This window comes from Canis lupus, chromosome X, assembly GCF_011100685.1.
Source record: "Canis lupus familiaris isolate Mischka breed German Shepherd chromosome X, alternate assembly UU_Cfam_GSD_1.0, whole genome shotgun sequence".
Lineage (NCBI taxonomy): Eukaryota > Metazoa > Chordata > Mammalia > Carnivora > Canidae > Canis > Canis lupus.
Genome location: NC_049260.1, coordinates 1,031,678 through 1,056,136, shown reverse-complemented (window position 1 = coordinate 1,056,136; position 24,459 = coordinate 1,031,678). Strand labels below are relative to the sequence as shown.

Below are 24,459 nucleotides of genomic sequence, written 5' to 3'. Positions count from 1 at the left end.
GGACGCCTGGGTGGCTCAGCGGTTGAGCGTTTGCCTTCAGCTCAGGGTGTGATCCCGGGGTCCTGGGATTGAGTCCAACATCGGGCTCCCCGCGGGGAGCCTGCTTCTCTCTCTGCTTATGTCTCTGCCTCTCCCTGTGTCTCTTATGAATAAATAAATAAATTTTTTTAAAAGAACCTGGTGATTAAATGCCTGTGACAAAGGTCTGGGATGCAGATTAGTGATGAGTGTGACCACACACCCACACACTCACATGCAAGCATATCAATGTTTCCCAGGAGCTGAGTCCATGGGATGCATGACAGGACAGGCATGTTAGGGCAAGTGTGTTTTCGAAGAGTTGCTGATTGGATCTGCAAGCAGCTGATGAAAACCACCCCAGGACCTCACCACGGCTGGTGTGATTCACATCAAGGCTTTTGTGGAGCATGTTGGAGATGTTGGACACAGAGCCAGGTGCCGGGGAGACAGCAGTTAGTGCTTCTCATACAAGCTGTGATACGCAGAAGGGACATATAACCAGGATACAGCATGGCGTCGCACCAGGTCTGTCTAATGCGAGGATCAGTTAGGAAAGTGCATCTTGTTTGTGTTTCCTGAGAGGTATTTATAAATCCATCTTTCTTGGAAAATTCATTCACTGCATATTCATTTATTTCTCTTCTGATGCAGAAATACATAAACAAACACAAATGTAATAAATAATTGTGTTTTAATTAATTGGAGCTGCTTGTTTTTCAATGTGAGCCTTCAAGAGAAGAACGGTTTTCATCAGAAGTGGGTCCTGAATAAAACAAGTGGGATTTGTATGACACATTCTAAGGTTCGAGGGATTGTACACTTTAGTTCATTTGTCTCTTACGACAGTTCTGGGAGGCAGGCCACAGCACCGTCACCATCATATCCACACCACCATCACCATCATCACCATCATCCCTACCATCACCATCATTACCGTCATCCCCACCATCATCACCATCACCATCATCACTGTCATCCCTACCACCATCACCATCACCATCATCACCATCGTCATCATTATCCCCACCATGATCACCATCATCCCCACCACCATCATCATTAATATCATCACCATCATGATCACCATCATTACCATCATCACCATCATCCCCATCACCATCATCCCCATCATTCCCATCACCATCATCCCCACCATCATCGTCATCCCCACCATCATCACTAATATCATCACCATCATGATCACTATCATCATCATCACCATCACTCTTACCACCACCAACATATCATCATTACCATCATTATCACTGTTACCACCATCACCATAATCCCCCCCACCATTGCCATCATGATCATCATCATCACTATTACTTCCACCACTAATGTATCATCACCATCATCCCCACCGTTATCACCATCATCATCACCACCATCACTGTTACCACTATCACTAATATCACCATCACCATTACCACCATCACCATCATCCCCACCATTATCACCATCATGATTATCACCATCACAGTTAGCACCACCATTATATCGGCATCACCATCATTGTCACCATTGCCATCCCCATCCCCATCATCACTATCCTTATCCATATCCTCCTCCTCCTCATCCACATCCTCATCATCATCATCATCCTTGTCATCACCATCACCATCATCTCCATCCTCATCCACATCCTCATCACCATCATCATCCTTGTCATCACCATCACCATCATCACCATCCTCATCCACATCCTCCTCCTCCTCATCATCATCCTTGTCATCACCATCACCATCATCTCCATCCTCATCCACATCCTCATCACCATCATCATCCTTGTCATCACCATCACCATCATCATTGCCATGTTACAAGAGAGGAAACTAAACCTCACAGTAGTCCAACCTCCCCCAGCATCACAGAACTAATCATCAATGGCCGCATCATTCATGCCCAGTATCTCCCAGTACAAAGCTTTTCCCTCTCTGCCTACTGGTGCTACAGCATGGCGGAAACCTTCCTTCAAAGACATACACAGCTGGCCCTTTCTTCCCTTCCCTGCTTCCCTTCCTCCAATTTGCTTCCTGGAATGCGGGGACCACCATCCCAGACCATGAGGACAGGAGTCATAACTAGAGCTGGCGAATTGGGGAGGTGCAAGAAGCCTAGTTTCTGAGGAGTCTGACACGGAGCCAGCACACCAGCCCTGGACCATGTACTGCAGGGTCACCTTTACTTGGGAGAGAATCAAACGTAAGTCATTTCAAAGCACTATTGTTTTAGGGTTTCTGTGCCTGCCGAACCTAATCCCAGTGTAGCATTCAAGCTCCACGTACCCTGCAAACCACCTCCCTCATCCCCCAACCCTGTACACAGGTTAAACCCTCCATCTGAACTACTCCAAAGGCAGCTCAGCCATTTCCATAATCTGATTTGCTTTTAATCCACGTTGGAGAGGATAAAATCAGTGACCTTCAAGGACAGCCCTGAATGAAAACTGTCCTTTTGCACCAGCTGAAAATACTGGGGATAGGCATTAGTTTGGAAAGAGCTGGCGCATCATGAGGGATGTCTGAGAAAGCTATTAAAATGCATTTAGAAACCCAGTGTTGCTCTGAAATGCACATTTTCCATCTCTGGTCTGGGTCAGGCCAGCAAAGGATAGAGATGTTTGGCTTGTCGTATCCTTTACCCCACATGCCGTGCCATCCCGTGATCGTCGCTGCTAAATGACTTATCAAGGCTTTCAGACCATCGTCCTGTAAAGCTTCCTAGGAAACGGAATGTCAACCCATCATCAGAGCCCATCTGGCGATGGAGCACGCAGCTCAGAGCCCAACTGGGCATTACAGCATCTCACTCATGCCCTTCTGCCCCTGCATGGTCCTTGCAGGTGGCACAGCCAGTCCTTGGAAGGAGTTCAACATCTCAGGGTGTGTTCCTGACACAATGAAACCCCAGTGGTTACAGGCAGTGGGATGTGGGGCTTGTGTCTGAGGGATGGGGTTCTCGATCACCTGTAGGGTGTTCAACAAGGGGCTCAGAATAAGTCCCACGAGCTCTGAGAAAAGCGCCATGTTGATCCTGGATACATGAGACCCCTCCACAGTATGGTGTTTCCACACGAGATACCTGGGAAATCTGTGGGGTGAGCTCTGTCGTGGACATGCCAAAGGACCAGGATGTGCATCTTTGAAAAGCATAAAGGGCCAGCCGTGGGCTGGTTTCCAACAATGCTGTCAGTAACATGGGCTCAGCATTGACCAGAAAGAGATGCCTGGTTTTTTCACACCCAACATTTAAATGAGTCTTGCAAAGAGCAAGGGTTGAATCCAGTTCAGAGAAGATGGGACTGGAGGGGAAGGATTTCAGAAGAGGCTACAGAAAATTCTAGAGGGCGTAGTGCAACTGTTTGTACAGATAGGCTCATGAGAGTGTAACAGACGATGTCTGTGTGTGTGTGTGCCTGTGTATAAGCATATTGTGTGTCTGTGTGTGTGAACATGCATGTATGTCTGGGTACACATGTGTACATTTGTGTGTGAGCTGGTGTACATGTGTATGTGGTGTCTGCATGTGTGTATGTGTGTGCATGTGTATATTTGTGTGTGTGCATGTCTGTATTGTTGCATATGTATGTAGATTTCTGTGTGTACATATGCATGTGGTGTCTGCACATGTATGATGCATGTGTGTGCATATATGTGCATGTGTGTTTGTGCATGCGTATCTGTATATGTGTGCATATATGTGTGTTTGTGCTTGTATGTGTATAGTTGTGTGCATGTGTATATGTATATGTGTGTCAATGCACTGTGTATGCATGTATGTGTGTTAGTTCATGTATGTGAATGCACTGCGTGTATATGCATGTGCATGTTCATATGTGCACATGCATGTCATATGTGCATGTCTGTATGCATTGTGTGTGCATATGCATATTTGTATATTGTGTGTATGTGTGCATGTGTGTATGTGTGTTTGTGCATGCATGTATTTGTGTGTGTGCATGGGTATGTGTGCACATGCATGTGTGTGTTTTTCATACGTGTGCATGTGTGTGTGTGTGTGAAGGCAGAGCAGCAGAGTAGTCACGGCGCTTGCTGGCGAGCACTCCAGGGAGCCTAATACACACTCCACTTGTTAGAAAATGTACACGACTCATGAAACAGCATTTTCAGGATAACCTGTCGTATCCTTTACCCCACATGCTGTGCCGTGGGGTAAAGGATATGCTATGAAATTAATAGCGCCCACCACTCCGTCCTCGGCCTGCGCGAGTCCTGTCCCTCGCTGAGGCCCCTGTGTTTGCAGCAGTGCAGGGAACATAAAGATGTGCATGGGGGCGCCGGGGTGCCGTGCAAGACCCCGCAGGCCGGGAGCTAGACACTGGGGGCCCAGCTCTCGCTGTCCCAGAGGCTGGAAGTGCTCCATCACGCGGTCGGCGGCGGTGCCTTGGCCCCGGGCTTGCGGACGGCCACTGCCTCGCTGCCTGGTAAATCCGTGTCATTTGCAGCCAGTAGGTTTGTGGTGCTTTGTGAGGACGGCCACTGGAAACTCATGGAGAGCCTGGGGTGGGGGGGGGGCTGAGGACGGGCGAGGGCGGGGGCGGGGTGGCTGGCTCTGTAATGGAAATGAGCACTCGGAAGCTTCGATGAACCTGAACCGACAGACAAAAGCAAGTGCAGTCGGGGGGGGGCGGGGGGGAGACGTCTATTTGTTAATGTTTTCATTAGCTTGACTCTTCGATGTGGATTTGCCTAGAAGACTCTGTTCCATGAGGGCAGGACTGGTGTGTCCCCACTCGCCCTGGTATGTGCACCCCCGCCCCGCCCGGCACGAGCAGGGGCCCCACGCTGACACGTGGGGCACACGGAAACCCATGCCGGTCCCGTGTGCTCGCCCCATCGCCGCTAGCACAACGCAACACGGAGCATGGACCGCGCTGCTTTGTGGCCGTATTTCCCGGGACGTCATAAGCTGCCTCCTCGGGAATTATGGTCTCATTTGGACGCGTGTCGAATCCCTCGATTCCCATAAAGCTGATGTTTCGGCCACGCTGATGAGCTTGCACGGAGCAGGTGGTTAAATTCCGCCTCCGCGGATGACACACTCAGGTGGAGGACTTCCCTCCTCTCATCCCGAGTGCAGGCTTCCCCTAACTGTCTCCTCTGGTCACCTTTGGCTCTCCTTCATCTACCCAGGAGGCCACTCGATAAATAATTACTGAATAGAGAGTGAACACGTGCCAGAGCTGTGCCGCGTGGATTTCAAGGCGGCCAACAATGAACGCACGATGAGCCCATGCACTTTGGTTTTGGTGGTTGTTCTTTTTTTGTTGTTGTTTTTTCCTTTTATTCCGGTTCCACGTCTCGATCCTTGTGGGTTTCTGTGACATGAATGCAATTTCCACATCCGGCATTCAAATCTCTGCGGTCATGGAAGAGGCAGCTCAGCCAGGAGCCTTTCCAGCGCAAGAGCAAAACCACTGACCTTGGAGCTGGCCAGCCGTGCTTCTGAGCGCGAGGGCCGTCTGCCACCGTGTGCCCTTGTGCAACTCATGCGTCTCCTAGGAAACCTTGACGTGACTTTTTCTCTTGAAGATGTGAGCGCCATGAGCTGAACTATGTCCTCCCTAAATTCATGTGTTGAAGCCTCATCCCCCAGGACCGCAGAATGGAGCTGTGTTTGGAGGTGGGGTCTTTAAAGACGACTGATGTAAAACGAGGTCAGGAGGGTGGGCCCTGATCCCATAGGAGTGAGGCCCTGATAAGAAGACGGGATGATGTGCACAGAGGGACAACCACATGAGGACGCGAGGAGAACACAGCATCTACACACCCAGGAGAGAGCCTCAGGGGGAACCAGCCTCAGCCTCCCCACCCCAGATCTGAGAATCCCAGCTTCCAGGACCATGATCATAAATGTCTACTATTTGAACCAACCTGTTCTGTGGTGTTTTGTGACTACAGTAAATTATACTTGTGCTATGTGTGTGCCTGCATATATCTATATATATATATATTTCCTATGTGCATGTAACCATATATATAAAATGTAACCCAATTATATATATATAATAACATTTAAATATATAAATAATATATATATAAAATGTAACCCAATTATATATATATAATAACATTTAAATATATAAATAATATATATATACAACTATCTGAATTATATTTATATAAAATAAATTCTACAGTAGGGTATGTATAGATGATACATAGATAGACACATAGATACAGAGATACATAGATAGATACCTAGATACAGAGATACCTGACTATATACACTATATATACAAAGTAGCCAAGAGTGCATGGATAAAATCATCAACAAAAGCACATCACGGATGGAAATATAACTGCACCCTGGCACTCGTTATGCATCTGTCCACATCTGTCAAAATCCACCCACCTGTGCCCCTAAAAGGGTAGCTTTTCTTGAGCATAAATGATACCTCAATAACCGTGGATCAGAAAAGAAGGAGCCTGATGGTCTTTATTCCTTCTATCCATTTGCACAATGACGTCAAGTGAGAACCACTAAAGATATGCCTAAGGAGTTCTTTTTTAAAAAATATTTATTTATTCATGAGAGACACAGAAGAGAGACAGAGACATAGGCAGAGGGAGAAGCAGGCTCCCTGTGGGGAGCCCAATGGCAGACTTGATCCTGGGTCTCCGGGGTCACGCCCTGAGCCCAAGGCAGATGGTTGACCACTGAGCCACCCAGGGATCCCAGTTCTTTCATCTTTATACAGAAATGTTATGCTTGTAAGACAGTGTTGAAATTATTCTTGTTGTGGATTTTAGCCAAATGAGTATGCTCTTTGGAGATAGTGTGTGGGGTGTGGCGTCCCACGTGATCCTACCGACTGCCGTCCTCGTGACAGTTACAGAGCACATGAAAGATGGGCATGAAGGCACCACTTTGTCTTCCTTCATTTGTTCCCCCCCCCCTTGCATATTAAACAAACTATCCTTAGATGACAACGCCAGAGAGCTGGCGGTCCCTAGGGACAATTAAAACCACGTTCCTCTCGTCTGGCATCACGTGTGGGTGAATGTTGTCCCAAAGTGCTGTGAAACACACATGGGATGGCGTTCAACACACCTGCTCCTCTGCAGAAGGCTGGGACTACCTGGCTCTCCCTGGCGCCATGAGAAACGCCCATGCGGTTGATGAGGTCTTCCACGGGGACACAGAGCTGTCCCCGTGGGAGTGATGACTTTATCCATCCCCGGGAACAGATGGGACACGCAGCGTGCCAAGATGCCGGGATCATGCAACACTGCGCTCAGACACCAGCTCGTCTCCCTCAAGCCTGAGGATGGTGCATCCACTTCTATCTTTGGAAATTCTTGATGTTGGGCACAAAATAAATGGCACAGTGGTGGATTATAACCCAAAGCGTAGAATGAGTAACCACGCGTCCGTAGTGATGTAGGTTATTGGTTGAATGAATAAACACATAGCGGAGAAGAGGCATATCTCCCATGGAAATAGATTCCAAATAATTTACCTAAAGAGCCAGTCCTCAGGGAGCCCACACAGGCTGGGCAAGGTGACTTCCTTCCAGAAAATAACCTGGTTCACCAAGGATTTGCTGGGCAGCTCCCACAGCGCAGGCGTTAACTTTCATGCCCGCGATGCAACCACGAGCGCAAACATCCATCTCACCGTCAGGAAGTTACGGGAAGCAACCAGTCCGCGCAGACTCTAAAATCAAATTGGCCAGTGGGTGAAATGGAGGAGAAGGGGTCAGACATGTAAACATGGTGGAGGGGACATCTTCCAGGCTCAAGAGACCAAAATGCTTTGCATTTTGGCAATTAGAACTGGACTCTTTTGATGCTTCTGCACACACGCCTGGGCTGGATTTAAGGCATTCTGGAAGCTCTGATTTTAAGGGACATCTAAGTGTTGCTGCTGTAATTTGATCCCACTTTTCAAAGCGTATGGTGGCCGCTGGGTGTCCTCCCGATGAGCCACATGCAGAGGAAGCCCCACCACTGTGTTGTGAGGGTCACATGCCGATGCCAGGCTGAGCACACACTGCAAGTGCTGGACATCGCAGGCGGGCTTGAATCACGTCTACACAGCGTGCCTCTGCGATCGCACCTTCCCGGATCTGCATGGAAACCGAGGCCCCTGCAAATCCAAGCCTGGATCCTCGCCGTGTCCCTGACTTTCATATCCCTCCCTCTGTTTGTAAGGTCACAATGCAGCTGAGCTAACTTGCACCTAGTTATCTAGAACTGTGCTGAACAGCCTTCCCGGGATGCATCTGTTCCTTGGAAATGCTGGAATCCAGAGCATCGCTGCTCTGACAGCGCACATGGCCTCCGCTGCACTGCCAGCACTTCCTGCAGACTCATTTCTCGGGCTCCGTCTCTAGTTTGTGTCTCTTCCTGCAAATCTGAACAACTCCCACTGCCCTAGAAAGAGCAGGCCATGCACGGTAGGTTGCCTATTGCAATAACCATGATCAGAAACACCATGCTGGTAACGTTTGTGCAACGCGTCATATCTCGAAGGCTTGCAAATACCCTCTCAGCGATTTGCACAGAGGAAAACAGCCCCACTGGAAATCTGCTTGCAAGTATTTCTCCATTTCCCATGGACCTCAGAGCACAAGTAGCAGGGAGGCTGTGGAGAAATGACAAACCTGTGCACAGTTGTTGGGAGTATAAATCAGTACAGCTGCTGCATATGACGGTGTAAGGGTTCATGCGAAAATTACAGAGCTACCACTCAATCCAGCAATTCTACATCTAAATCTTTACCCAAAGGGATGGAAGGCAGGATCTTGAAGCGACAAGTTGCACAGCCATGTTTATAGAGCATTAGCAACATTATCCATAGTAGCCAAGTGATGGAAGCAAGACAGGTATCCATGGATGGATAGATGGGTGAATGGATGGATGGATGCATGGCTGCGTGGATGGGTGTATGGATGGATCAATAGGTGGATGGTTGAATGGGTGGTTGGATGAGTAGATGGATGGATGGATGGATGCATGGATGGATGGATGGATGGATGAATGGATGGATGGATGGACAAGCTGATGGATGGACAGATACCTAAATATGTAGATGCATAGACAGATGACTGATACATAAATGATACATGAATACATAGATACATAGATGATGGTTGGATGGGTTGATGGATGGATAGATGGATGGGTGATTGGATGAGTAGATGGGTGGATGGATGGGCAGATAGATAGATATGATGGATGGATGGATGGACGGTTGGATGGATGGATGGATGGACAGATGGATAGGCACACAGAATGTGAGATTTTGATACAACGGAACATTATTCAACCATAAAACCAGGAGGGAATTCTGACACCTGCTACAGCGTGGATCAGCCTTGAGGACATGATGCTTAGTCAAAGAAGCCAGACACAAAGGGCCATATATTGTATCACCCCATTTATATGGAATATCCAGGTTGGGAAAATGCGTAGGGTCGGAAAGAACCATGGTGGGCACTAGGGGCTGGTGAAGGGGGGATGGGGACTTAGTGTTTCATGGAGGGAGAGGGACCAGCAGATTCCCCACTGAGCAGGGAGCCTGATGCAGGACTTGATCCCAGGACCCAGGGATCATGACCTGAGTTGAAGGCAGACGTTTAACCTACTGAATCACCTGGGTACCCCAATAATTTTTTTTTAAATTTCAAGCCTGCATCCTAGACATTCCTCATTGCTCCACTACAACCAGGAAGCTGGCATGATTGCTTCCACGTCAATCAGTAACAGAAGGGACACAGACGTGAAGGAGGGATGCAAACGCCCAGTAACTAAAACTAAAAGGAAGACAGAGGCACCCACATCCGTGCTCGCCAGCAGTTTGCGGACCTTGGCTTTGCTTCCCGTTGTGAGCACCTATTGGCTCCAGTGTCCTCCATGTGCTAACAATCCATGATGACTGTCACCAGTCATCAAGATCTTTAGAAAAGAACATGCACGTGTGCATTCCTCCTCTGGCTTTCCCTCCCCAGGGTCAGGGGTTGCTGAAAGCACCATGTGCCTTGTATCAGGCTCTTTCCCCACACGGGGTGGCTTCCCCTGGGGCGGGGGGTGAGAACAGGAGGGCACGTCTAAGATTTAAGGAGCCCATTATAAGTAATGTTTGCTGCTGTAAATTAGCATAAACATAATGCATCCAGCGTGTGTATTTAGTATCCTCCACTCTTTGGGGATGGGACTGTCCCAGGACTAAGGTCCAGGTTCCTTCTGGGGCTCCAGGGGACAATCCATTCCTTGCCTTTTTTAGCCTCGAGAAACCACCCACCATCCTTGGCTGGGGGACTCTTCTTCTGCCTGCAAGGCTAGCAGTGGGTGTTTCAGTTCATCACACATGACATCACCCTGACCTTCTTCCTGCCTCCCTCATCTGCTTAGAAGGACCCGTGGGATCCCATTGAGTCCATCTGGATCATTCAGGACCATCTCCATCTCAACTCAGTGGGCACCAGGGTGGCTCAGTGGTTGAGCACCCACCTTTGGCTCAGGGCATGATCCCAGGGTGCTGAGATGGAGTCCTGCATCGAGCTCCCTGCATGGAGCCTGCTTCTCCTTGTTCCTGTGTCTCTGCCTCTCTTTCTATGTCTCTCATGAATAAATAAATAAATTTTAAAAAAAAGTCAAGTCAGTATCAAGTCTCATTCCCTCGCAAACGTAATTCCCTTTGGACCTGTAAGATAACACACTCACAGGTCCTGGGATTAGGGATGAGGACACAGGCACCTTTGAGGATCCTGATTCTGCCCACTAAGGGATAGAGATGGGACCTAGACCCAAGGCTCTTGATGTCATTCATTTCCTAACTCATTAATTTCCCACCTGAAACTTTCCCATAAACTCTCACGATTCCCACCAGGCTCTTCAAACAATGGAACAAGGCTTTCACAGAAAGCTGATTTTTCTTAAGAAAACCCAGAGCCATGACCACCGCACGAAAGATGTGAAAACTCTTGTCCCCTGAAACGCTCATTCAGACAGAAAGCCGCTCCACTGAAGATAAATCATGTGCACGGAGGAAATAAAACCCAGATGACTGCTTTCCTCCGGCATGTTTGCTCACGCCATGGCAGGCCCAGATGCATCCCTCGGGCTGCGATCGTCAGGCTGCAGAGCCCCGTGACTCAGTTTTTCTAAAGAGCCAGGATGGCTTGGAGTGTCCTGACACACGAGAGAGTAAATGTTCCCGGGAAAATGAGATCACCTCTCCTGCTCCCTAACAGAGCTTCATGGCAGACACATTCTCTCATTTCATTTTGCGTGTGTTTGTTGGAAATATAAACATTTAATTTTTTCCTGGTTTACTGACATAAAATTGGCATACAACATTGGGTGAGCTTAAGGACTTACACAATACTGATGTCAGTTACGTGAAGACACGTGTCTTGTTGCACATCGTGTGTGTCAGATTATAATGACAATGATGCGTTGACATATAACATGGTTCTGACACCTCACATTTTCTTATATATCCTGTTGGGTGTAGATTATGGAAATCACATGTTGTGACATATAACATAGGTTGTTATATACCAGTTACGAGGTCACGTTATATGTGAATCATCATGACAGTGATGTCATGACCCACAATGTTGTACGCCATGTTCCATGTCAATTATATGCATGTCACGTCACAGCAAGATGACTTGATACCCACACACGCTGTGAAATGACCTAGCATGATGGGATGGGTTATTAACACCTCCATCCCTCACCTAATCACCATTTCTGTTTTGTGATGGGGACATCTAAGGTCTGCTCTCTTCGCAAGTCTGAAGCCTACAACGTAGTCTGATTCAAGATGGCACACAGCGCACAACAGAGTGGGAGTCTCGCCGTTGCCTCTTCACCTGTAGGTACTCATGCACTTTGGCACATTCTGGGCTCATCAACCAAGGCCCTGAGAGTTTTTAATCCAAACACATTACATCAGGAAGGGCTACAGAGGCTCTGCCCGGGGACAGGCTGACAGGTGTCTCTGGGAAAGTGACTGACCCCATGAATGTTCTTGGATGACGTCCATGTTGGGAAGTAAGGTGTTTGTGTCAAGCAATTATTTTAATTGTTTGCTATAATTCAATGCCATTTCGTTGGTGTGGATGGTTGCCCATATCTGAACACAGTGAGACATAGCAAAGCTCTTTATCTGGAAAGAAAGAAAGGGACGGAGAGAACGAAGGAAGGACACCATTCTGTCCTAAATCACAGATACTTTCTGCACCAGCTGTGGAAGTTCTTGTGCCACAAATAGAGGAAAATGAACCAGAATAAAGGACAGGACCCACAAAGCCACACAGAGCTTAAGGAGGAAGCAACACCTACGTGCAAATTTCAATGAGAGTATTATATGTTGGCTACTTGGATTAACACAAAAAATAAAGAAATAAATGACAGTCAATTCCTACAAAGTAGTGCATCAACAGTAAACCCTAGAGAGTAGAAGGATGATGTACAGATTTCAAGCCAGAGTGGGAGAAAACCAGAACAAAGTCCTCAAATAGTATAACAGAATTAAAAGAAAGATTAAAATAAATAGAAATAATACAAGAAACGGAAAAAAATACCACTGTCAGTATATCAGACCTACTAGAAATTCATCTTAATCAGTTAATTAAAGAAAAAAGGTCAAATTAAATGTGACTCTGACTCTGTAGGTGTATTTTTAATCTGACTAAATTCTGTTTATGTAATAAACCAAATTACACAAAATGGTTAAAAACGAAAGGCTAAATAAATAGAAATATCAAGCAAGGGCAGATCCCAATCCTGCTGGCAAAGCACCATTAATTCACAACACAGTCAAGACAGAGAAGAATTCTACCTTGAAGAAAATAAAACTTCACAGAAGTGATGTAACACATTCACACTTGGGTGCATGCAGATCCGTGAAACGGAAACGTGTAAAACATGACAGGATAGCAAAAAGCAACATGGCGACATTTATCAACATGTTTAGAGGACAAATAATTTATTTTTAAAGATTTTATTAATTCATGAGAGACACAGAGAGAGAGAGGCAGAAACACAGGCAGAGGGAGAAGCAGGCTCCATGCAGGGAGCCCGATGCAGGACTTGAACCCAGGACCCGGGGTCACGCCCTGAGCTAAAGACAGATGCTCAACCTCTGAGCCATCCAGGGGCCCCAAGGACAAAGTATTTTATAGGATAAAAAATTCGGATTGCAGACAGTCATTTTGTACAACAATTGATGTGCAAGCACACATTATCATCACAAGTATCTATAAATGATTTTCTAAGCAAATATATAATTGCAAATATATTTATTTTTGTGTGCATGTGATATATATGCATACATCACACATACACAAATATTTTTAAAATAATATTGTTTGGTTATATATTTAAAGTTATTTCTATATATGTGCACAGGATCTATCTATATCACAAGTACACAAATTATAAAATGTGTATATATATATGGTTTGGATATGTATTTAAAATATATATTTAAAATTGAATGTGTATTTAAAATTAAAACATGTTACCTATTTATAGTACATGTACACAAATATATATAAATGTGTGTATATATAGAGAGTTTCAACATGTATCTCCAATATTACTTAGACATACACACAGTATCTTTATCACATGTACATAAATATACATGAAACATATATATAGTTTGTATATATATGTTGAAAACTATATATATACACATTATCTATTTATGGAACCTGTACACAAATATATATAAAATATATATTTATATGGTTTGGATATATATGATTAAATATACATTCTAGCTATATCACATGTACACAAATGTACATATAATGTATATATGGTTTAGATATATATTTAAAATAATATATATACATGTTATCTATTTATAGAACTTGTACACAAGGATATATAAAATGTATACATATATAGGGTTGGGATATATATATATATAAAATTATCCATATACAAAAAAATAAATAAAATAAATTTATTTATATATACACACAATATATCACATGTGCAATAATATATATAAAATGTATATATATAGTTTGGATATGTATATCTAAAATTAAATATATGTACATTCTCTATTTATTATACATTTACATAAATATATAAAAAATGTATATATATTGGGTGCCTGGCTGGCTCAGTTGGTGGAATATGTGATTCTTGATCTCAGGGTCATGAGTTTGAGCCCCACACTGAGTGTAGAGATTACTTAAAACTAAATTCTACTCCTGAAACCAATATTATGCTATGTTATCTAACTGAATTCAAATAAAAAATGTTTAAATGATCAGTAACTGTGTACTATAAAAGAAAAAAACTTTAAAAAATAAAACTAAAGGGGATCCCTGGGTGGCGCAGCGGTTTAGTCTGCCTTTGGCCCAGGGCGCGATCCTGGAGACCCGGGATCGAATCCCATGTCAGGCTCCCGGTGCATGGAGCCTGCTTCTCCCTCTGCCTATGTCTCTGTGTCTCTCTCTCTCTCTCTCTGTGTGACTATCATAAATAAATGAAAATTAAAAAAAAATAAAAATAAAAATAAAGGGGCACCTGGGTGGCTCAGTGGTGGAGCATCTGCCTTCAGCTCAGGGTGTGACCCCAGGGTCCTGGGATCAAGTCCTGCATCGGGCTCCCTTCTCTGTGGGGATCCTGCTTCTCCCTCTGCCTGTGTCTCTGTCTCTCTCTGTGTGTCTCTCATGAATAAATAAATAAAATCTTTAATAAATAAATAAACCTAAAAATAAAATTCTTGGGGTACTTGGCTGGCTCATTCGGTGGAATATATGACTCTTGATCTCAAGGTTGTGAATTCAAGTCCTGTGTTAGGTGTAGAGGTTACCTAAAAATAAAATCTTTCAAAATAAATAAAGGAATAAATAAAAATGAAATAAAATGTGTATATAGTTTTGACATTCTTTCTATATCCACTATTACCTATCTATTGCACATGTATATAAATATTTTAAAAGTATGTGTTTATATATATAAATAGTATGTATATATTAACATGTATATATAATATACATATATATGTGTGTGTATATATATGCATATACATACTTTAGATATGTATATACACCAGATAGTATATATATGCATCTCACATGTACACAAATATATGTAAAAGTATATACAGTTTGGATAAATATTTAAAATTATGTTTCTGCAGATACACAGAGTATATGTCCATATATACACATATACACACACATCTGGTTTGTACTCACACACAACATCCCTAGCAGATCGTGAAGCCCGGGGGACAAAGAGAACAAAGGCTTTATGTCGCACACTATTACCTTTTTGAAGAGTGAATAGGTTCAGAAATGACTTGCATAAGTAGAAGAGTAAAAAGAAAGAACAGAGTAAAAGTCAGGAGAATCCTTGTAATAATAACTATGAAGAACCCGCCAACAACCCAATCATGGAAAGACACAAGTGCAGAGTAATGAGAAATAAACCAGGTCATGGAATGGAATGGCTTTTCTAAGAGAAATACCGGACTAAGTCTAGCAAAAAAAAAAAGGAATGTTTTAGGCATCACTTTGTTGGGATTTCGGTAATGGCTTTGACACAGGTTATAAAATACAGATGCAGGGCGCCTGGGTGACTCTGTCGGGGAAGCGTCTGGCTTCGGCTTGGGTCGTGATCTCAGGATCCTGGGCATGATGTCCAGCTCCCTGTTCAGCAGAGAGTCTGCGTCTCCCTCTCCCTCTCCTCTCACCTCTGGACGTGTACTCTCTCTTTGTAATAAAATCTTTAAAAAATAATAAATTTAATTTAAAAAAATAAAATAATATAGATGGAAAATAAGTTCAGGTTCACTGCTGAATGCATAGAAGGGCAATTGTACCCCTAACCGAAAAGCAGGCAGCATAGTAACAGTAAGAGACGGGGTCTGGAGACACGCAGGTGTACGTGGTCATGTTATATTGTTAATTCACATGCTATGGGCAAAAATGTGATGCTCCAAAATTCCTATGTTGGGGCCCTAATCCCCAGGACCTCAGAATGTCCTTGTATTTGGACATAGGGTCTTTAAAGGGGTAATTAAAAGCCACAAGGGGGGCCTGTGATCCCATAGGCCGGGCATCCTAGAAGAAGAGATGAGGACACAGACATGCCCAGAAGGACAAGCACGTGAGGACGTGGAGAGAACACCACATCTACACCTGCCCAGGTGAGAGGTGGTGGGAGGAACCAGCTTCAACTCCTCCTGGATCTCAGACTCCCCGTCTCCAAGACCACAAAATGGTGGTGCTTTATTACATAAGCCCGAGTCAACTGGTACGTCATGGTTTTACAAGGAAACGGTTTCATAGATTACAGCAATCCATTTGCCAGCCGGTCCCATTTAGCAATTTGTGGGATATACCAGTAAATTCCAGTGTATGGCCAGTCAATATCGGAACGACATTGAAGATTGAAAAAACTGAATTCTGAAAAAAAAAAAAGAAAGAAAAATTGAATTCTGTGACAAAGAAGTTGAATGCATCCTCAGGCACACTATATTTGCACAAGTATCCACACACACACACACCCGGCCCCGCAAGCAATTCTAAGGGAAGGTCACATTTTTGTGAGATGTATTTGAGTTGAAATGCGTTTATATCCGTTGGCCCCAAAATGTCAATGCAAATATTCACGGCTTTCAGTATTGCTAACCAAACACCACACAGCAAACCAAGTGGGTAATGGTGAAGCAGCCAGCCGCGATCCATAACCAGAAGGTGAGAGGAACCGCAATGGCCCTCGGAACCGACTGCATACAATACCCATGATGCCCTGGTAACAAAGCCACCGTCCCAAAATCGTGGAGATTGCAGTGACCTGCTGCTCAAGCGCATCGCCCGCTCCTCTTTGCCACCCTACTGGCAAGGAAAGGGATGAATCAGAATCTTTAGTCAGACTCTAGGAATATGCTCATTTAGGTTTTGTGTATTTTCCATACAGATTCAAGGCAAACAGCCTTTGTTCCTGTTAAAACCCAGAGCCAAAAAAAAAACAAAAAACAAAAAACAAAAAACAAACAAAAAAAAACAACCCAGAGCCTGAGGGGCCGCCATTATTTTCCTGTATGAATCGGAGGTGGGGCTACATTCTCACATGATCCCAGGATTCAAGGATCGGCCTCCCTCCCAAACCGCTGACTGTTTTACAAAGTATCAAAAATACCTCCGCACCACCCATCCCCCACCGCCCTTCTAAAAACTCAAAACGAAAAAAAAAAAAAAAAAAAACGAAAAAAAAAAAAAAAAAAAACTCAAAACGATGCATACACGCCCACAGGGACAGAGTTTGCACCCAATTTTTGAGTTTTTTGAGATCTTCTGAGATTTTTTTCAGTCCTTTTCATGGGCTCAATATTGCAGAATGAAATCGTGTATTATTATTTTTTTTTATGTCTGTCTTTCTGGAACTGGGAGCTCTCCCAGTGCACAGCTGAGATCCAACATTGTGGCAAGACAAGCAGGCATCATCCACAGATACTTTGTAACCTGGAAGGACCAAAAAGCAACTTGATCCCTGGAGGTGAAAAGCCCGGAGTAATACTTCCAAGCAGATCTCTGTCAGTATCTTTTATTCCTCATATGAGTGAAACCATATGAATGGTTTTCCAACGGGGAAGCCAATGGGGCAGATGGGACCCATCAGCTGGGAAATGTGTCACATGCACAGAATATTAATCCAAGCTACTCCATCAGAAACGGACATTTCTTTTTCAAGTTTTTATTTAAATTCTAGTGAGTTAACATATATGGTAAAATTGGTTTCAGGTGTAGAACCCAGCAAGGCATCATTTTCATACAACACACAGTGCTCATCACAACAAGCACCATCCTCAACACCCTGCCACCCACCCAGCCCATCCCCTGTGCATTTTCTTTAATTAATTTATTTCCAAAACAGCAGAAGTGGCCAACCGACTAAGCTAAAAAGTCATGGACTCCCCTCGAATCGAGATGTCGGAACACATGTGATTCTAGTGATGAGACAGTGTATGTTAATATCCAGATGGTCCCTCGCATGAATTCCCCACATCGCTTGGCCAATTGTCCAATCACTTAGGAATCCGTCCCCATGTATTCCACAGCTTTGTAACCAAGTCCGTGCGGGACAGCAGCCTGGACGTGCATGAAAGGACGGGGCAGCTGGGCCCACATTATTTACAGTTTAGTCAAGAATTGGGGTGTGGCTGTCATGGGGTCTTCAGGCTCTTTCTTATTCCCCAGGCGACCGTATTTGAACCACGGAGGGTGAATGCCTCTGTTTCCCCCAACAGGCTGAGCGGGATGCAGGGTGGCCGTGCAGGAAACGTGCGTGGAAATCCCAGCTCTGCATAGGAACCTTGACACATTCTTGGCCTCACATCCCACTGATGACCATGGAGCTTGTGCAACCACGTGGTGCAAAGTCGTGCCGCTGTCTTGTCATCTTCTGATCTCTCTCCTGTCCGGCCATATGGGCAGGCTCAGGGTGTGCATACTGGTGGCCATGCATCATCCTCGGGCGACTCAGCAACCACAAGGTCAACTCCTGTCATCACAGCTGATGCACCACGTGATGCACACATGAGCTGTGAGCTCTACTCATTGCAAGGTTGGGCCTGTGTCTTGGGCGCTGTGCACATGCAGGGACAGTGGGCCCTTAAAATCTTTCTGGCATGAATGGGACCATGGCCGGGAGACTCTCATCAACCCAGACAGGTGATGGCAAAATGACAAACACTCCCTGTGAAGAATCGGAGCAGTGTTGTCCCTGCGTGGCTCACTGGGGCCACCATGAGACCTGGTCACAAGCCCTACGTGCCCGACATCTATGTGGGTCCCACTCTTTGAGGAATTCACACCTGTTTGCAGTGGAGGTGGCACAAAAGCAGGTGCAGGAAACACATGTTGGTGAAAGAGAGCTGAGAATCTGGGCATAAACCATCCCAGATTCCATTCCATAAGGCTCCAGCGAGGAGCTGGACGAAGCAATGAAGGGGCGATTGCATGGCATTCCTCCATGGAAATGGGGCCGCTGTGGCCAGGCTGCCCTGTAGCCAGCAGCACCTGAGCTCATGGCACCTGCTGCCTCGGTGCCCTGGGGCGGCCAGCACGGATGACCCTGAGCCGCTCGGGTGGCTTAGAACGATGTAAGTGTGCTCTCTATCAGCTTTGGAGCCTGGAATCCCAAACGTGAGGAGTGGCCAGGGCTGGCTCCTCCTGCAGGCCCCAAGGGCAAATCTCTGCCAGGCTTGTGTCCCAGCCTCCGGGGGGCTGCTGGTGCTCCTCTGCGTCCCCTGGCCTGTGCACACCGCACTTCCACCTCTGCCTCTACCTCCCCCGACCTTCCCCCATTCATTACACTTGGAGCCCAGAGACTTCACAATCAGATCCCGCTTTCCTGCAATACCCCGGGGCTCTGATTTCTCGTTTTTTTCAAGGCTCCAACATTGTGCAGAAAAGCTCATGGTGAGCACACAAGTCGGTGACCTTCCTGCGGTTCAGAATTCAGGTTGGGAGCCACCACATACACCTGGATCTCTCCCCTTGCCCGGTTGCAACAGCAGAGAGCCTCCTTTTTGGTGCTATCTCGTTTTGAAGGGTAAGTGCTCCATGTTACGGGAACGACCCGCCGGCTGGCCAGTCAGTGCTCGCACTGCAGAGAAGACAGAGCAATGCTGGACAACATCAATCCCAGCAGGGACCGCATCTTGAGTGTGCTGCTGCTCCCGCTGACACCCAGAGCACACACCTGCATGTGGAAGTCTGTGCATCAGGTGAAGAAATACGCCCACACGGCATGGATCTATGCATTCTTTTTATTGATATTTTTTCCCATTTACATTCAACGAATCGACATCTGTGTACGGCATGAATTTTAAAGAGGAGAATGGGAACACTGGTACCTTGCTGGTAACATCCGTGCTTCAGAAGATACAACGTACAAGCCAGCTCTGAGATAGTCTAATTGGTTCGGGGGCCATTTGCCAACCAATGGTGGGATGGTTCCGATTTCCCCTAAAGCAGCCTCTGGCTTGTCGGGACTTCCAAGGGCGGAAGGAGGGCTTGTGGGGATTTCTAATGAGGCAAAAGCCCTTCTATTTTGGATGCACAACAGATGCCCAAGTCCATCAGCCCTAGGGGGGAGTGGAGGGCAAAGGGTTCTAAGCTGCTTTTTGGTTTTTGTTTGAGTTTGTGTTTGTTTTTGTTTTTGTTTTGTTTTATTTAAATTCAATTTCCCCACATATAGTAAAGGGTTTTAAAAGCCCTTGCTGAAGGGGCTCCCAGGTGGCTCAGTTGTTGAGTGTATGCCTTTGGCTCAGGGAGTGACCCCGGGGTCCAGGGATCTAGTCCCACATCGGGATCCCTGTAGGGAGCCTGCTACTCCCTCTGCCTGTGTCTCTGCCTGTCTCTGTGTCTCTCAGGAATAAATAAAAATAAAATGTTTTAAAAATAAAAAAGTCCATGCCCAAATAAGCATTTCTCTGGTGGCAGATGCTGTGGAGCATCTTCTGTGCTTGTTTGCTGCTTAGAGATCTACTTTGGGGCAATGTCTCCTCATATCTTCTACCCATCTTTTTAAAAAACTGGGATTATTTATTGCTTTCTTATGGACTCACAAGAGCTCTTTATATGTTCTAGATGCATGTCCTGGGTCACATACATTCTTCAAGAAAAAAAAAATTATTATTTAAAAAAATAAATCTTGACCATGTTGCCTGGGGAAATTTTTTTAAAATTTGTTTTGTTTTGTTTTTAACCTTCTGGGAATGTTAACATGAGAAAACAGGAAGGAGAGACGTGAAACTACTTTGAAGGGAAAGTGAAAAATCCCTTGGTGCGAGGGGCAAAGCGGTACGAGATAAAGATAATTTATCCTCAGATCCTGAATCTCCTTTGGCTATTCCTGCCATTCACAAATTTCCACGGGTTTGTATTTTTGAGTGCATGCTCCACATAACCTGATTTTTTATTGCTGTAAACAGAAATCGATGCTGACTGTCTCAGTAAAATATTTTGGATATGGAAAGTTTAAAAATCATTGTTTCTTTTTTATTGCTTCTTGAGGCATTCAATCTGCATTTCCAAGCCTTTTGAAAGTCCTCTTGAATCTGCCAAAAGCATGTTAGGTCCATAAAATCTATTAATTGCATCCCTAGGCTCATCATCAAAGAGAAAGCTCCTGTCCCTGATCAATATTTTTCTATTACGATAGATATTCAAGCATCAGATGTGTCATTTACAAAACATTTGCTCGGGGCAGGGACTGTGCCTGATGAGCTCGTTGACCCCCTTATAGGGCCACCCGTGTTCCTGGTGCATGTATGGGTTCAGACAGCACAATGGGTTTCCAGGGACTCTTGGATAATCATGGAAGTTTCCGGCGCATCTGCCCTGGAAGACGTGTCTGAGGAGCCGCCCTGGGGCATTACCCATGGGGAAACCCGCCAGGCAGACCGCATTTTGTCTTGACCGGGTTGTGCGCAGTCGACCGGTGAATTGGCCAACCTGGTATCCAACTGGAACCAATCATGATAACCAGGGACTGGATGGCGGGTTCAGGTGGCTGATACCCTGGCGGGAGCTGCTACAAGCAAATCATATGGGAGAATTTTTAAATACCTGCTACCATGTGTGTAGATATTTCTCCCATGGTGCTTGGCAGCGCCAGGATCTACGCACGGCAATGCCTTTGGGATGATCTGCTTGTCTTTGGGCAGAAAAGCCACACCGGTGTGGGCACTTTGCCACTCATCTCTTCCCTCCCATGAGGAAGTCCGCTTTCTGGCACCGAGAATGTGATGGATCCTTTGGACTTTGGCTCTTCCAAAATTTGCCCCCTCCCTCCCTTGCAAAGGATTCCCACCACCACCTCAAAAACCACCACCCTCTCCAAAGGCAGAAAGTCAACTTCCAATCCTAAAAGAGCTCGCTCTTTCTTTCTTTCTTCTTTCTTTCTTCCTTTCTTTCTTTCTTTTTCTTTCTTTCTTTTTTTCTTTCTTCTTTTCTTTCTTTCTTTCTTTCTTTCTTTCTTTCTTTCTTTCTTTCTTTCTTTCCTTTCCTTTCCTTAAGATGAGCACTATTGAATTGGGAACGTGTCATGTTGCTGTAGATTTCCAAGACACTGTATTCTTCCTAAATATTCCACTTATAGCTGCTCCTTGCCGGGGGTAGTAGGATGTCAAACGGAAAATTCTAGTATCTGAGAACTAATATCTGAAGTTTTCCTACTTTTTCTGTTTGTTTTTTAGATGACCGGCATTTAAGACCACGTATAGAAAACCAGTTCCTCACCATCGGGATTCAGTTTATGTTTAGAAACACTCTTAATTGTTTTTGTGTGGAAAACCTTAACAGAGCAGTTAGGTCCCCAGAAGGTTCCAATTTAGGGGAAAAATAAAGGAATTCAGTCCAGGAAAAGAGCTCGGCATCGATGTGTCATTGCCGCCAGTTGTCAACCTGATTTTAAAGCCGGATGCCTTCTCCTGCGTAGCTACTGCTCTTTGATTCAAAGATCTATTACTTCAAGTCATACCATCGCAGGAGGGACAAGTCCCCGCAGGTCTTTTAATGAGAGGCTTCCTTGCAGGTGCTGAGAGCTTGAAGCTCAGTGGAAGGCAGTGACCTCGTCCAGGTGAGGGATGAGCAGGTGCCTGACCCCTGCCCCCAACACACACACACACACACACACGCACGTTTATTTAATAAATGTAGGACAATTTCAAATTATCTATTTCCTCTTGCATGGGTTTTGCTAGTATGTGAGGAATTGCTCTATTTCATGTAAACTGTTTGACAGATAGACATGGATTTTTTGTTACTATTTTCTTACTATCCTATTAATTTCTGCAAGCTCTGTGATGATGTCCCTTCTTTCATTACTGATATTTCTATTTTTAATCTATCATCTCTCTATCTCTCCATCGATCCATCCATCCATCATCCATCATACACATCCATCCACCCATCATATCCATCTATCCATCCACCCACCCATCTACCCATCCATCATCCATCATCAGTCCATCCATCCACCCCTCCATCCACCATCCATCCATTCATCCCCCCTCCCTCCATCCATCTTCTATCCATCCAGCTTTCTTTCCAGCCATCTCTGTCTGCCTCTCTGTCTTGTTTTTCTTGGTAAACCTTGCCCAGAAGTCCATCAATTTTATTGATGCTTTCAAAGAACTAGTTTTGGGGTCACCTGGGTGGCTCAGTGTTTGCACATCTGCCTTCAGCTCAGGTTGTGATCCCAGGGTCCTGGGATCAAGTCCCATGTAGGGCTCCCCATGAGGAGCCTGCTTCTCCCCTGCCTGTGTCTCTGCCTCTCTCTGTGTCTATCATGAATCAATCAATAAATAATCTTAAGAAAAAACTCTCAAAGAACTAGTTTTGGACTTTATTCATTTTCATGATTGTTTTTCTCTTTTGATTTCCATGATTTCTCTTGTTTTCATTATTTCCTTTTTCCCAATTCCTTTGAGTCTCATTAGCTGTCCTTTTTCTAATTCTTAAGGAAGGGAGAATCTTGAGACCTCTGGTTTTCTTCGAATAGACGCATTTAGTGCTGCAAATTTCTCTCAAGTACTCCCCCCTCCCAAAAATGTTTATTTTTTTTTCCAGTGAGTTCAAAAATATTTTCTAATTTCCCTTGAGAATATATGGACCCATAGTTATTTAGGAGTGTCATATTGTATCTCCAAATATCTAGTCATTTTCTAGGTACCTTTCAGTTAACCAATTGCAAAGTCAACCCTGTTTGGGCCAGAGAATGTGTTTTGTGAGATCTGAATTCTCTAACACCTTATGACTTTCTTGGCAACTGATGTATTCCATGCTGTGTCATTTCTTCTCTATCCTGGGTACTTCCCTTCTGCTAAGATAGCACCTGGGTCTTGGTTTTTATCCAGGTGACAAACTGTATCCTTTAATTGGCATGTGTACACTGTTGGCATGAAATTTTGGGATGAAGTGGCTAAAGAAAACAGAAAGATATACAGTGGCGCCTCCCATACTCTTCACACCATGAGAGGCCCCCCTCTATCCTGGCTTTTTTAAATCCAGAAGTGGGATCCACTGGGGATTTTGGGTGCCCACAATACCACCATCTTCACCTTGTGATGCCCCAGCTGGCACTGGCCTTGGGACTGAGCCAGAGCAGGCCAAAGTGATGAAAACACGAGAATCTGCCCATGGTACTGTTACTGTTGGTTCATGGGATTCCCTCTGTCAGTCGTCAGTTCAGATGGGTAGGTTTCCCTTGGAGCTTCTGCTGCCCATGCCTTCTGCCCAATTCCTGAGTTCCACCTGTTTGGGTGGATGCGAGGAGAGAACAGAGAAAAGAAATGTAAGAAATCCACTTCCACCATACCAGCCATTGTGTTAGGTCGCGAGGGCTGCCATGACAACGCACCTCGCACTGTGAGGCTTCAACAGTGAAAGCGTGTCCTCTCTCAGCTCTGCAG

General features: G+C 45.2%; 1 long non-coding RNA gene across 1 annotated transcript in view; it reads left to right on the top strand.

The window, feature by feature from the left end:
- Window positions 1–23,000, top strand: part of LOC102156221 — a 52,932-nt gene extending 29,932 nt beyond the window's left edge. Inside the window, exon 5 of the long non-coding RNA XR_005386051.1 lies at window positions 22,243–23,000. This is a non-coding gene — a long non-coding RNA (uncharacterized LOC102156221). The remainder of the gene's footprint in view (window positions 1–22,242) is intronic.
- Window positions 23,001–24,459: the final 1,459 nt, after the last annotated feature.